Here is a 16,373-nt window from a genome sequence, read left to right as displayed (position 1 = left end):
AGTTGGGCCTAGTTGCAGACAGCGTTTTGGCCTGATATAAACTGAGGCCTAGCAGTATCGCATGTTTTTGGGGGGCTGCTTGGTGGGGTTCTAGATGTTTGGGGTGGGTTGAGGGGTCTGGGGGCACTGCTGGGAAGGTCTAATTTTGATTGCAAGTGGTTTGAAGAAAATCCATGGTAGAAAAGTTTTTTTTTAGCAGTATCGCAGGTTTTTTGGGGGCAGCTTGGTGGGGTTCTAGATGTTTGGGGTGGGTTGAGGGGTCTGGGGGCACTACTGGGAAGGTCTAATTTTGATTGCAAGTGGTTTGAAGAAAATTCATGGTGGGAAAGGTTTTTTTAGCAGTATCGCATGTGTTTTGGGGGCTGCTTGGTGGGGTTCTAGATGTTTGGGGGTGGGTTGAGGGGTCTGGGGGACAGCTGGGAAGGCCTAATTTTGATTGCAAGTCGTTTTAAGAAAATCCATGGTGGAAAAGTAGGGTTTGGGCCTAGTTGTACTACTTTTCAGTAACCTAACCATCCATTTAGCAAACAACTTCATGCATGCAATAGTATACTTCCTTATGTCCCTTAAAAGATTTATGGATCCAAAGATTTGTTTTTGTTCATTTTTTGTTTGTCCATGCTGTGTTTATTTTCCTCTCTCCACAAAACGTTCACAAAAACCCCCATTCCCATCCAATTTTCAAACTCTAACCCTCTTCCCCTGGGCTGTGTGGTTTTTCATTGAGGTGTGACTAAATGACAACATACACTTGCTGGGGAGAATAAGGTCAAAGCATTCTAATCAGAATTTCATGTGTGCCATCGTGGATTGATCATCAACAACAACATCCTCCTCCTACATGTGACAAATTGAATGCTAATGCTTACGTTGCTTTGTCCTTTGCCTTAATACTATTTCTTATAGTAGCCATACTCCACGCAACTAGTACTTAGTTATCTTTTGAATACTTTAGCACTGCTTAGGCTACAATTTATGGCACTGTTCTCTACCGTACTATCTATCGTACTGTTTCTAATGCTACGCTCAGGACACTCAATGTTTCATTTCCTTTTTTTTCAAATGCTGCTACTGTCAGTGTGTACCACTATTCTTACCAGCACAACGATGATATTTCAACAATCCAGGATTCAAGTCAACTCGTCATTTGCCATGCAGCCAGCCCTGTGCCTAGCCCTATTCTCAAACACGAATCACAGGTAAGATAAGCATTTTGGGGAGGTAGAATAATGGGCTAGGACTCGGAGGAGAGGAGAGACTGACAGTGTCACAGTAGTACTAGTAAAGTACTAGTAGGGCAATTGAATTCACTAACTCTGTTAGTGGCAGTTTTGTACATGTTTGGACGTTTAGATAATTCATGCTGGTAAGTTTGAAGAAAGCAAACGTACATTAACCCGCGCCCACCACCACACAAAATAATGTGAACGCGTATACTATGTTTAAGTATGTAAAATAAATGAATATATTTCCCCTAACAAAAATAAACTAACCCAACTCACCCCCCTCCCCAACCAATGTCCAAATGTCCTTCAAGTCCCTTTTCCCAACGCCCAATTCCCACCCCCCCAACAGTCTTTAAAAAAGGGGCAAGAGAAAGTCACTTCCTCCAGCGGTGTCCTCCTTTGGACAGGTCCAGCACCTCTTTGCGGAGGTCCCAGATCTGGTGCCGTTGTTTCTACGCCAATCGACCCAGGTAGTCCACTCGCTTTCGGAGGCAGCGCAGACGTGCCATTCAGGCTCTGGGGGGGGCAGCTGATGTTCTTGCTGCTGTGCGGCGGCGGGAGGCTGTTGGGCCACGGCGCCGTTTTGCTGGAGGCTGCTGGCTGGTGGACCCGGGGGCACTGGAGGAGGATGCAGTAGTTGCCGTCTCCTCCTGCTCCCGTGCCCACAGCCGTCAATATTCAAAGCAAATGGTCTCCAGCTTATGTGCCCTGGCCCGGACAGCCATCTCCTTGCGGGTGAGTTTTTTTGGAGCATCTATATGAAGAAAGAAAGAAAAATACTGTAGCCAATAGTCTTTAACATTAAGTCAAAATAATTCAACAGAATTTTGTCTCACAGTAACACTAGCAACTTGCAAGCCCAGTATAACATTTAGGCATGTATCTTTCGCCAGTCTTTGGAGGCCTGTGACATTAGTGGGAGTTTCAGGAATTCTACTAGCAGCACTATGGACTCACTACTACATAGTCAGAGAGTCAGAGACTACACCAGTCGTCTTCTTTTTTTGTCTTGTTTTGCAAAAGAAATTACTTGTACGTGGACTTGTGGTAGCCAGCATAATGCCAGCTCAGTCAGCTTTCACCCAATAAAAACAGACACAAGCCATGATGACGCAGACTCGCATTACTTTAAGCAGTATATGCAGGTGGGGATAGGAAGCTCTTACTTTTCTATAGGGGTTGCACTGGCCATACTCGGTTACATCAAGGGCTACTGCTCAATGTCATTTATATTTCGCACTGCCCCCCCAGGCCTTGACTACTACAAAAGGAAAATGAGGATTAATCATTTCTGATCATATATCCTGCCGATCACATGATCTTTGCTTATATGATGGATGACTTTAGGTGCTTTGTTTTGATAGATTGAGTGAACAACAGCAATAGTCCACCCATCCACAGCTGAAAGAAAATTATTGACATAGGGAGTGAGTGTGGTACCCATAATTGCCGGAGGAAGGGACTTGACTTGATATAATGTCAACTATATACAATACATACACAATATATGCTGTGCTTGCAAAGTAAACTACTGTACTGTTAGTCAAGGCAGTATTTAAATTTTATGAACAATCACAACTTCTAGTATTTGGATTTCCTCAGCTTTGCTACTCTGGCACGGACATGCTGTTCAAAGTAACACTGTTTATCCGCTGAGCGTCTGCTCTACTACATACACCTCTGCTATCTATGAGGATGAAGAAGATACTATCCAGGCTTCCAAGGTAACCGTCTATCATTCTTCTTATTGTCTCTACGTGTACCAAGTTTACTTTTTCTCAACAACCAACTAACACCCTTTTCATTTTATTTGGTAAACCACCGTCTTAACTTGCATTTGAGGTTGACCCAAATGATATATTGCAATGCACACCACACATGCATTTTCTGATTCACCCACACAGGCAGTCAATTTCTTTCTCCTCCAACCATCCTTGCTTCAAGCAGCCATGCATCGTGTTCCTTCCTATCAGCCACTTCTGCCTGCATTCAAAAACATGTATCATTCTTTACAGTTATAAATGTTACGACTCGCTCGTCCTTCCTTTCACACTTCTTTCCCTTTACGTTCTTCACATCCCTCAAGATCATCTGATATGACTTGCCTTCACGATAAAAGTTTCCCAGCTGAGTTGAAGTCAAATAGAGGGGGCCATTGCTTACCCGAGAACTACCGCCGCTAATGCTATTACTAAGTCAAGGTTGACTGTCTTCTCCGTGATTGGCAAAAATGTAGTTCTAAATTAGTAACTGTTCTTAACAGTACAGTGTACTTGTACTAGTGTACTGTCAACTGTACAGTACACCATACTCTCCTTTGCGAGCCTACTCTAAAATGTCAATAAGTAAGGCGTATAATAACTTACCACCGTCCACCACTGCTGAGCCATCCCCTCAGCTCCTCCTGGTGGCACTTGTGGCGCCGCTGCATCCGCCCCTGGAATGGACCCCTCAGCGCTGCTGGCCCCGGTACTGGTGGTGGGTAGTTTCGCATCCGATGTTGTGACGCCTAGAAAAAACATGTCATATTTTTAGATGCCATACACCACCCCCTATTTTGTCTCGTAATGGAAGAGAAAATGTTAATAGATATACAATTTTTAAATATTGGGACTGAAGAAAAGTCACGGTTTTGGGGAGGGTGTTAACTTATATGCTTAGCCATAACATGCAATACTTTTTGGCACAACTGATGAATGCTTCTTTTTAACGTGCAACATTTTTCTAATTACAGACAGAACCAACTACTCTTCGTCACCACCAGGAGGACTTGAAGTTCCAACAAGGTGAGGGCTCCAGAGTCCCGCACAGTTACTTCTGACTGAGGTATGTGGAAAGTCGAACTGCACCTATCATCAACAATGTCCTATTTCTCTTGTCCATACTTCTGTATGTGCAGAATAGTCCCTGAAACACTAGCGGTATGGTATGTGCTACTATCAAATCAAAAAGCCAACTAGTAGCTTATTCTTGGTTGACATTGACATTTTGTTGTTGGAAATTGTCAAAGCACTAACATTAAGAAGATTGGAATACACAACAAGGGCAACCCAAAGGACTGCCCTCAGTGACTCTAGAGCTATTGCTGGATCAGAGTTTTGTTTAACACCGTTTGCCGACTGGGCAAGCTTAGCTACCTACACAGACCAACTCATAATAATAGTAAATAGTAGTAGCACAGAGAGTGATGGTAGAGAGGCAGGATAAGAATGTAGAAACATTCTACAAGAAGATCAAATACTATTTTGTAAAAAATAGAATTAGGAAACAGTTTGGCATGAATAGGAGCTGTAAAAGTTAGGGGAGTATAATTATATTAACAACAGAACAACTTAGTGGTGCCAGCAGAAGAGGCTGCAGAGGACCGTGCCTGCCCACTTTCTTCCGCCGGAGTCTGGAGTGTACTCTTGCCCCTGGGAGGTGCTGAATGTGAACATGAAATAAACACAAACATGGATGATTGTTTTTTTTAAATATTTGATTTCTTTGACCACAATCTAAAATTATCTCGGGGAAACAAATTAACAACAATTGCACTACATGTATTGACCTATCTGATCTGGTCAACTAGGATGATACTAGTGCAGTATTGCTGGATTCGCAGACTGTCTACTTGGAAAGGTATGTAAATCACTAACTAAACCAACAACAAAAAGGTTCTATTACGACTGCCAGCACTCAGCAGCACGCGACGTGACAGACACAGTCCGTCATCATGATTGCAGACCATTAAAAAATGTCCTACTAATAACAAGTCATAATATACTCAACCTTTCAATCCACCACTATCTCTTCTTCTTAGTGGCAGCAGGAGTACAAAGGAAGGACTAGACTTGAGTCTCTAGTCTCTCTACCATTACACAGTTCTGTAAAGTACTACACTCATACATATTCAGGCCAAATGAGCACAAAGTTGCAAACAAGTAAGCATAGTAGCAATGCCACTGAGGAGGCGAGCACCTGCAATCGCAGAAGCTATTTAAACATTATTTTACCTGCAATGTAATTGAATCGGCAGCATGCTTGCTCTTCGGGAAAAACATATATTAGCAATATAACACAGAGCAGAAGAAAACAAAGTAGTTATTAAATAACTACTCACCAAGGTTAGGGATCTCCACACCTAGCAGATCGAGCAGGTCCTGCTCCCGGTCGAGGATGTCAGCCCACTGGTGCGTCGCTTGGTCATAGGTGCGCCGGACCCCCGACTCCCTACGCATGGCCCGGCACACCTTATCCCACAGCTGGCGACGCTCCCGGAAGCCATACCCTTGACCGGGCCTGCCCCCTGCTGCCACGGTCTTTGGGAGGTGGCGCAGCACATAAAATATAAGTGCGGCCACCTCCACCGCTCTGAAAACCACCCTGGCCACTACAACCTCCCACCTCAATCGGCCGCAAGGGAGTCTGGTGCGGGACCCTTCCCTTGCTTTTCCCCGCTCCCTTTGCCATGGTCCGGGACAGCTGAAAAAAAAATAGGAAAAAATAGGGAAAAAGTCAAGAAAAGAAAAGAGTTTAAAAAAGTAGCTTTAAAGTAACCAAAAGTAGAAAAAAAACACAAAATATAGATGTAGAAAAAGAGAGGGATAGATAATGAGTAAAAAAGATCCAAAAAAAGTTCAAAGAAATAAAGGATTGCAAAGATTAGTGGAGGATTGCAAAAGCATGCCCAGAACCATAGGAATGAATCAAAAACAAGATGGCCGCGCCCATGAGGACCGCGTGGGTAAGTTTGCACGATATTTCTCCCACGAGCACGCAAAAACGCACGCGAACACGTAATCGCGCCCCGCGCACAACGCAAGCTTGCAAATAGTGCCCAGAAACGGAAATACGCAACGCGGACAAGATGGCCGTGCCCATGTATGACCGCATAGGTAACTTCGCGGTCGGTGCGCTGCAAGTGGCCCACGAACACGCAAAAAGCCCCGCAAACACGCAAAAAGAAATCCACAAATTCGAACGAATTCGCGGATTATGCGAAACGCGAATTCTCTAGCAGTTGTAAATTCACCATGCACTCTCCTTGCAGTACTCTAATCATCCAGTCACTACCCATGTTTTCATGCAATGACCCAGGCACTAACACATGCAGTGCTACTATCCCCTGTCTACTACCCATGCAGTCCTCTAACCACCTAGACAGTACTCATTTGCACCATAATGTACCCAGATAGTATCCATGCAGTCCAGCAATCACCCAGTCACTACCCAAGCACTCCTCCAATCACCCAACCACCACCAAGTGCTAATCCAATCACTCTGCCAAAACACATGCACTTATGAATTCTCCATGCACTCTCCTTGCAGTGCTCTAATCATCCATTCAGTACCCATGTACTCATGCAATGACCCAGGCAGTAACCATGCACTGCTACAACCGCCTGTGCACTAGCCATGGAGTCCACTAACCACCTACACCATACTGATTCACTCTTTCAATTACCCAGGTAGTACCCATGTAGTCCAGCAATCTTTCTGTCACTAGCTATGCACTCCTCCAATCACCCAGCCAGTACAATGTACTTATCTATTCCCTTAACTCGATTACTTGCTGGTTCAAGCCCCATCAAGCTTAATTCTAAAGCAACATATCTCCTTGCCAATTGCTATTCTAACCTTCATGGGTTCCTGTTGAGTCTGCCAAAGTGCCATCTTCTTACCTCCAGGAATCTTCATTTCATTGGAGCACGATTCAAAACTCAGTTGGGCACATTGTTTCACTTCATTGCTAGGATTGTCCATTTCCAGAGCCTGCTTAAGCATTTTCTTATGAGCAAAGAAGCCTCCTTGTTCAAATGAATAAAGAAGCAGGGCCAAATGGCAGCAACAGTTTTCACCATTCCATATGTGAGATTACATACGCGACCACTGCTGTATCATTTGCAATACCATGGTGCCCTATCAGTCAGGAACATGAACTATGTGGACCTTTGGGGCGTGGCCAAGCCGTGGACCGGAATGGCCGCGCGGCGTTGAAGCTCCACCAGCCGATAGACATCAACAGCGTTTTCCCCAGTATCCGGTGCTGTTATGAGGGAGGCGAGTGCACCAATGCACGCCTGAATCAGCAAGGAGTAAATTGTGTGGCATCAAAGGGGTGCGAGGCACGTGAATCGGCCCCCAGACGGCATATACTTTCAGTGCGGAGGAGTAGATAATGGCGGCCTGAAGGCGGATCGAGGCGGAGCGCAACCACTGGCATCGTAAGAGCAGTCGTCCACCCTGCACGGGGACCCACTGTGCCAGTGAGTTCCCGGGTGCCGGTCCTGTAATCCTTGGCTTTACCCCCTCCCTCCCATGTGCTAATTTGATCTACAAGCGCTAGGGCTGAGGCAAGGCCTACCTGGTTCCGCTGCGGCTTTGCAGCCGCTCTGTCTGCTGATCCCAGTAGCCCCCAATGTTGTACAGGGAGTGGATGCAGCTGTACAGGAGACGGCGCGTGAGTTGCTAGAAGGGGGGGCTTGAGTTGCCTGTTGCCCTAGGTGCCCGGAGTATCTCTCGTGCGGCCCCTGGCCTCTTGGGCCTAGTTAGATGCAGACTGCACTGCACTGTTGGAAGAAGTTATCCTGGCCTCCGTGGTAGCCGTGAGTGAGGCGGTTTCGGCGCAGATATGCTCTTGCGTGCACCTAGCTTTATGGGCCTGAATCCATCTGCTAGCATCCACTGGCCCTTTTGATTTGCTGGTTGCTGGCTCAATGCCGATCAAGGTGAAGGGTTAACTTCCTTTGCTACCTATCCCACTTTTGTGTTCGATTACAGATTCCGAATGAATTTCCCGATTCATGCCCTCATATAGGTACAATTCGCATTGCCCTTATATAGGCATAGAAATCCAGCCCTTATTTAGGCATAGCCCATGCTACCCAAATATAGGCATGGCTACTTCCATCTGTTCATCTATGTCACAACGATTTCTTGGAAAACCAGACTTTTAAGTCATTAGGGACTTCCCCTTGCCTGGATATTGATTTCTCCAAGAACTCAATATTGTGCATGAACAACTATTCCTTAGGGGTTCATTCATGACGTTCATATGCCAGACTTTACATCGATACTGGCATTCCTAAGTTTCTTCAAGGTATAAATTTCTCACACTGCTTCCCCCCTGATCCCTATAGAGACCGCAAATGGTCAAGGCTCAATCATACACAATGGGCCAATATTCTAGAAACCTCCACTCCAATATGCAATGGTGACCCTATAGTTAGTAATGATCATTTTAATACATGGATTTCTCACTCTCTGGACCGTATTCTCCCATTCACAAATCTAAAATTGAAACACAAACCAAGAAACGCACCCTGGTATACTCAAGATCTCCATGATATGAAGAAAGAGTGCAGGAAACTGGAAAGGAAATGGCGCCTTGATTATTCATCATTAAACAAAGATACTTATCGATTGGCTATAAAACTTTACAAAACCAATATAAAAACTGCTCAGTCTATCTATTACGATAACAAAATAAATGCGGCGACTTCACAACCAAAAGAAATTTATCGAATAGCTAAATCTCTTCTAAAAATTCCAGATAAACTACCTGACCCTCTCACTGCTCAAATCCGTTGTAACGAACAGGCAGAATATTTTCACAGCAAAATAGCCACAATTTATGCATCCTTCCCTCTTGTCCCGCCTATTCTAACGGGTCCACTGGACACCGCTCCACCCCTCTCGGCTGCCCTGGAGGCCTTTCCACCCCTAGAACCCACGCTGCTTGAATCTATTATGCGCCAGGTGAAATCCGGATCCCCTGACGACCCAGCCCCCGCACAATCCTTGAGGCTCGTTACATCCTCCACCCTGCCTATAATCTCTAACTTAATTAACGCCTCTTTATCATCAGGCATTGTTCCACCAAGGTGGAAGCAAGCAATGGTAAGAGCTCTTTTAAAAAAAGCCAATTTGGACGAGTCAAACCCTGGAAACTATCGTCCAATCTCTCTGCTGCCATGGATCAGTAAGCTTGCAGAGAAATATGTAAATTCAATTCTTACAGAATTTCTAAAAAGCAATAACTTATTGGACATATCGCAAACCGGGTTTCGACCCATGCACGGGACCGAAACAGCGCTTTTGGCCGTGACAGAAGGAGCTAGAATGATTACGGACGTAGGCGGCACTGCAGCTATCATTCTGCTGGACCTCAGTGCCGCCTTCGATACCGTAAATCATGACATCCTTCTTCAGAGGATCTCAGAACTCGGAATCGGTTCAGGGGTAAAGGCTTGGATTCACTCCTTTCTATCAGACCGATCTTTTCGAGTCTGTGAGGGAAGTGTTAGATCGCCCAGCAAAGCACTCAGTTGTGGGGTTCCTCAGGGCTCCTCCCTGAGCCCCACACTGTTTAATGTTTACATGCGCCCCCTTGCTGAGATCGTCCGCCCTTTCGGTGTCCAAATCGTATCATACGCCGACGACACCCAGCTGGTGGTATCACTGAATCATCCATCAACTCAGCCAAGCAATCTAAGGGGCTGCATGGAAGCAATTGGCACCTGGATGTCCCAGTCATATTTAAAATTAAATGGAGACAAAACGGAGCTGATGATTTTGGGCAACTCTCCGACAAAATCCATAGACTCCATCTGGCCATCCTCCTTGGGTCCTGCCCGCGAACCCAGGGACACCATCAAGAGCTTGGGTATCTGGATGGATAAATCATTTACATTCAGTCAGCAAGCAGTCAAACTCTCTGCTACTTGCCTAGCCATTCTTAGGCTCATCCGCAAGATCCTCCCACTTCTCTCTTCCAAAGCAAAACAAATCATGATTCAAGGGCTAATCCTGTCCCGTCTAGATTTCGGAAACGCCCTTTACTTGGGAGCACCGAAATCAACCATTAGTAAACTTCAGGTAATCCAGAACTGCGCCGCTCGTACCCTTCTGGAAATTCCTCGCTGCCAGTCGGTGGAAGCAGAACTGAAAACAAACCTCCATTGGCTACCTATCAAGGCAAGAATCGATTTTAAAAGCCTGTGCATTGCTCACCGCGCCTTTTGGAGGAAAGGAGCAGTCCTAAACCACTCCTTGATCACCCCATATAATCCCACCAGGCAACTCAGATCGAAGCATGCTTTCCGAGTAAACACTCCCAGGTTCCAAAGAGCGAGGTGTGGAGGAAGGACTTTCTCTGTAAACTCGGCCAGACTTTGGAACTCTCTCCCCCTCTCCCTTCGCTCTGAGTCCAACCTTCTCGGATTTCGGAAAAAACTGAAGACTTTTTTATTTAGCAGATAAAAGCAGGCTCTTTCTTCTATGTACCCACGCAAATCTACCAGCGCTAGGATGCCTGCAGGTAACTATCGCGCTTTATAAAAACTATTCCAATCCAATCCAATCCAATAAATATACCTTCACTTGCTATGGCAAAGCACGGTGTGGTTCGGTGCAGTTCGACTACCTACTTGCACAATGCAGCTCGATACAGCAAGTACCGAAGGAAGCCAACTCTCCAGCTGACGCACTGACAAAGAAGCTGACATCCTCCTGCCGAGAATCCAGCTCCAGTGTTTCTGACTCCCCTTGCGGGGTGTTGGGAAATCGAGTCCCGAGACGGAGATACCAACCTCTCTCATTCTAAGGTATGGAGCTGATTAAAACCTAGAGAATCCTTTGGCAATTCTTATGCAAAAACTTATGCTAAGCAGCACCTACTTCTTCGCTGGTACTAGACCTAGGTTAGGTACATTGGGGTAGGCGTATTTTAGAAGCCCCAGTTGAGTATTTTTAGTCTGTGTTATTTATGTATGTATTTTTATATATGTCATAGCAACCGACAATTCTATTACAGTATTATTTTGTACTACTGTTCTCGCTGTACGCATTATACTGTCTAACGATTGTAGCAGTTCATATCTCTTGCATGGGAAATAAGACTGTTCAAAAAACCCTTTTATTGAAACGTCTGTCTCTCTATTTCTCTGCAACTCTGTAGAAACGAAGCATGCATGATTGACTGAGTGAAATAGTTATCTATTGTTTGCACGACTCTGAAGATATTATTCCGGTTCTAAGGGAAACAAAGTTGTCATGTTTATGCAGTTATCAGAGACTAATCCCTTCTTGTTTATTCGAGAAAGTTTCTAGTGACCTCTGAGTTAGCTGGCACACACACAATTAAGTTTAAAATACTCAATAGAGACATACTGATCTCAGTCCTATGTCAAATCTATAGTGTATGTTATTCCAATGCGCAAAGCCTATTAGGGATATAGGAACTACACTATATCCGATCCGGGCAGATACCACAGCGATAGTGCACCCTAGTCGGCAAACCCAATGTTAACATCTCTCTGACCAATGTTGGGGTCCTGGCTTGTGTAGGCAGGGGTGTTTTGTGACATAGCTGGCACCTTTTTTAACTGGGTGGAGCCTGGGGGACTAAGTGTGTGTTAGATGGCCCATTGGAGACCTCTTTGCCTCGACGCCCCTTGCATGATCAGTGGCATCCTTGGGAAGTCTCCAGCGGCTGGGTGGTCCCTCAACTTATCACAGGGGCATGGGTCACAGGGACCCGAAGCAAAGGACACTACCTTTTGAAAAGGTAGTTGAGTAGACAGCGGAGACAGGCACTGACATAGCTGAGCAAGTCGCGGATCTGGTTCGTGACATAGCCTCCGTGGCCCCTCCAGGCGAGTAGTTACATGAGATGAGAGCCGGTTTTAGGTCCGTGGACAGTCGTTGCGACTCCCTTTACAAAACGCTTGAATCAATGGGTGCCAAGATCCAGGCCCAGTCTCGATGTGGTGAAAGCGCGGACCTCTGACATCGAAGATGGAACTGCGCAATCTACTAAAAGGTTAGACCGTGTGCAACATATTTTTAAGGAAGTGGCCATAAAGAATGAGGACCTCGAAGTGCGCAGCCACCGCAATAATGTGCGTATTCTTGGGGTCCCGGAGTCTACAGCTAAGGGCCGTCTGGTCCTCTTTGTTGAGACTCTGCTGACAGATATGTTTGGGAGGTAATCTTTCACACCAGGCTTTCTTTTGGAGAGGGCCCACCGCACCCTTGGGCCTCGTCCTAACCCGAGCCTCCCTCCGCATCCGCTGATAGCCCGTATTATGAACTTTTGAGATAGGGACACAGCTCTGTGCTTAGCCAGGGAGCATGGGAACACTATTTGGCAGGGCTCAAAGATTGCTCTATACCCAGACTTCACAGTGATGGTGCAGGAAGCTAGACGCAAGTTCACCGGGGTAAAGGCTACCCTCCGAAACCTTGGCCTCAAATACGGCATGCTATATCCTGCACGGCTTAGGGTTGAAGCTGGCGGCCGGGTACGTTTTTTTGATAATCCTATTGAGGTCCAAGAATTCAGTTGCACATATAAAAATAACAATGACCAATCTCGGGATGATAGAGACAGCCCGTCACCCCCGCACGGTGGCTCCGTTGCAAATTTGGAACTATTTTCTGGCTCCGGTGTTGGGTGACGTTGTTGTGTATTTGCCACATCCTTTTTGATTCCTGAATTTCAAGGGGACACATTATGCTTGAGTTAAAGTATTCGGCACATTCGGTTGACTGCCACGGCGTTGCCACCCCCCGAGGTGGATACCATGGGTTTGTGTTGGTCAATTTTGATGTACCTATTTTAGGTAGAGCTCTTTCACTGTAAAGTTGTTTGGCACTCTGTTTTTTGCTTACATGATGGGGATTGCCTTCCCGTTTCTGCTTAAGGCTGGGTGGTGGGTAGGGAGTTAGGACAGGATCAAATGTTTTTTTGATTGGTTATCATATTGATTGTCTTTGGTATTGCTTTACTGTATTGAAGCTGACATTCATCCGCATCAGACTGCTTAAAGTTCACTGATGACGCAGCCAGGTTTAATTGCAGGTCCCTCTACTTTGTCCCTGTTGTCATGGAATGTCAGAGGTCTTAATAACCAGCGTAAACAACGGCAGGTAGTGCATTACCTGGATAGACATAACATAGACGTCGCTTTTCTACAAGAAACACACTAACCAGTGTCAGATGCGGCAAGCTTCGCCGCTAGTTGGGGTGCTCACAGGTATTTCTCTAATTTTAGTCATTACGCAAGAGGGACTGCTGTTCTGATACATAGGAGAGTTCCTTTTAGTTACCAGCAGGTCATCACCGATAAGGAGGGGCGATATACTATTGTAGTGGGGTTGCTGATGGGTCACAAGGTCACTTTGATGAGTGTCTACGCCCCCAATACTGTCTCCCAGGAATTCCTTCACGCAGTGCACACTCAACTTTCGAAACAAGAACCACTCTGATTATAGTTGGAGGGATTTCAATCTTATTTTGAAGGTAGACCTGGATAGTACATCCACCACTGCAGATACAAAATCTAGAGCGCGGCGCGCAGTCAGAGACCGACTGACAGATGTTTGGCGCAGGCGCGATCCTACCGCTACTACTTACACACATTACTCAGGACAACACAACACATGGACCAGGATTGATTTCTGGTTGATTTCCCTGGGTGTTTCTCCTTGGTATCATGCGTTACATTCACTTCCTAGAACGTATTCAGATCACTCGCCGGTCCAGCTTTGGCTCCGAGTCCCACGCCCCGAGTGGTTTGAAAGGCAGTGATGCTTTGCCGGTCGTGCGCTCCTAGACGACTTGTTCTGTCCTGAGATTAGTGAAGCGATAGAGGATACTTTCGCTATTAACACTGGATTGGTTGACTCTTGAGCAGTGTTGTGGGAGGGGTTCAAATCCTACATTCGTGGGGTATGCATCTCTAAGCACTCAGGGGTACTCAAGGCACTACGCACAACACTGGCAAGGCTAGAGAGTGACCATGCAGCGCTGGACAACGAGGCACGTCTCGCTGCTCCAGATACTAACCCTCCTGTCAGAATACAGAGAAACAGCTGATCGCAAGATCCTGTATTTAGGCAAATATCAAACAGCTCGCAGATATGGTGAGGGCGATCGCGATTTACTGGAGAGTTCTATAAGGTCTTTTCTGACCTTCTAGCACCGAAATTGATCGAAGTGTACGCTGAGGTACTGGAAAAGCAAATCCTGTCTCCTACGTTGAGCGAGGCAGTTATTCTTCTTCTTCCGAAGCCCAGTAAAGACCCCTTCCTTTGTGGATCATACAGGCCCCTCTCGCTTTTGAATTTAGATTATAAAATATTAGCTAAAAGGGTAGCCAACAGGCTGTCACAGTTAATGGAGTTCATCTCTTCAGCACAATCAGGCTTCGTCCCCCATCACTCGACTTCATTAAAATTACGGACTTTGTTTGCAGTATTGCATAGGATAAATCCCGAACCTCAGGCTGTGGCTATTCTGCTTAACACCAAAAAAGCCTTCGACACACTCGAATGGCCCTTCTTTTTATCCATAATGCGTCGTAGGGGTATGCCAATTGGTTTTATATCCACTGTAGGATTATTATATAGTCGTCCTATGGCGAGGCTTCGCATAAACAGCACTATCTCTGTCCCTTTTATACTAACCCGAGGTACGTGTCAGGGATGTCCTCTGTCGCCCCTGCTGTTCATTCCTGCCATGGACCCGCTGATACGGCACATTCAGGAACGTCATCTCCATAGAGGTCTACAATTTAAAACGGGCCCACTTGTGGTCTCATTATTCGCGGATGATACTATTCTTTATGTCAGAGAACCGCATCTGAACCTAGCCCCCCTCATTCGTGAAATCCTTCACTTTGGGTGACACTCTGGGTTAGGTATTAATTGGCACAAATCGATTCTTTTTCCCTTGACTAATAGTACAACCCCTTGGGAATGTGAGTTCCCATTGGAATAGTGCTCAGACTCTGTGAAATATCTGGGTATTCAGGTACACTTAGACCCGGACCAGATTCTACACCTTAATTACGGAACAGCGGTTACGCAATTGGAGTCTCAGGTGGAGAAATTGTTACGACTCCCTTTGTCCATGGCAGGCAGAATCGCCATAATTAAGATGATGGTGCTACCCAAATTTTTATATCTTTTTAATGATATCCCCATGCCCCTCACACACACTTTCTTTTTAACACTGCGATCTCACCTTATCCGGCTGGTTGGGGAGGCGGGAGACTGCATGTTAGATGTAAGATACTCACTTTACCGTATGATAGGGGAGGATTCGGAGTGCCTGATTTTTACTTATACTATTTAGTGGCGAAGTGAAGTTATGCTTTTGCCTGAAATCACCCGGACACAAGAATCCCATTTCTGTGCCCAGAGGCAGACTTCGTCCTCCCAGAGAGACTAGCTGCCGTTTTACCTAGGGCGAACCCAGGAGTCCAGTTGACATACAAACAGTTTCGACCACCAGCTGGGCTTTGGAACAGGCTCCTCCGCTACACTGGCACTGTAGTTTTTTATTCATCAGCCCTGCCTCTGCCAAATGCCCGTTGGCAGCCCATAACAGTTGAGAGACTGGTGCAACGCACGTTAACTAAATTTGACATTAGCACAGTAGGTGATCTGTACTCTGACGGACATGTTTTCTCGGCCACTGAGGACGCTCGCTTCCAAGAGGGCACGTTCATGGATAAATTTGTCCTCAAAAGAATACACGCAGCATTAAGAGCCACATTAGTGGGCTTCCCGCTGGAGCCTGTCTCCTTTGCGCCACTTTGGTACACACATAATTTCCAAACTTTATAAACTATGCATAGCACAGGTCCCTTTCACAGATGACAGACTCAGAGCGGAATGGGAGGCCGATTTATGGCGGCCGATTTTAGACAACCAGTGGACCGCCCGCTGTAAAGCCACAGGGGACATCTATTTAAATAGTGGCCATAAATTATTACACTTTAAATTTCTTCGAATAATTTACATGACACCTGCAAATTGCATAAAATTGACCCCGATAGGCCACACACATGCCGGAAATGCGTTGCTCAAAATGCAGAGTTTGCTCACCTAACCTGGACATGCCCTCGCATACAGTCCTATTGGGTACAGGTACACAAAACACTAGGGGACATGCTTGGGCTCGCATTAGTTCCTATACCGGAAGTGGCACTGTTGGGTTACACGATTAATTTTCCTAAGACGGTCCGAAAACTGGCTTCACTAGGCCAGCTCTTCGCAAAGAGAGAGATAGCGTTACACTGGGACAACAAAGTTTCTCCAACGTTGCAAGGCTGGTTGAATAGCCTAGCGCATTGTAGTACACATAGCGAGATGTAC

Source organism: Lissotriton helveticus, chromosome 5_1 (assembly GCF_964261635.1).
Source record: "Lissotriton helveticus chromosome 5_1, aLisHel1.1, whole genome shotgun sequence".
Taxonomy (NCBI): Eukaryota; Metazoa; Chordata; class Amphibia; order Caudata; family Salamandridae; genus Lissotriton; species Lissotriton helveticus.
This window is presented reverse-complemented; position numbering follows the sequence as displayed.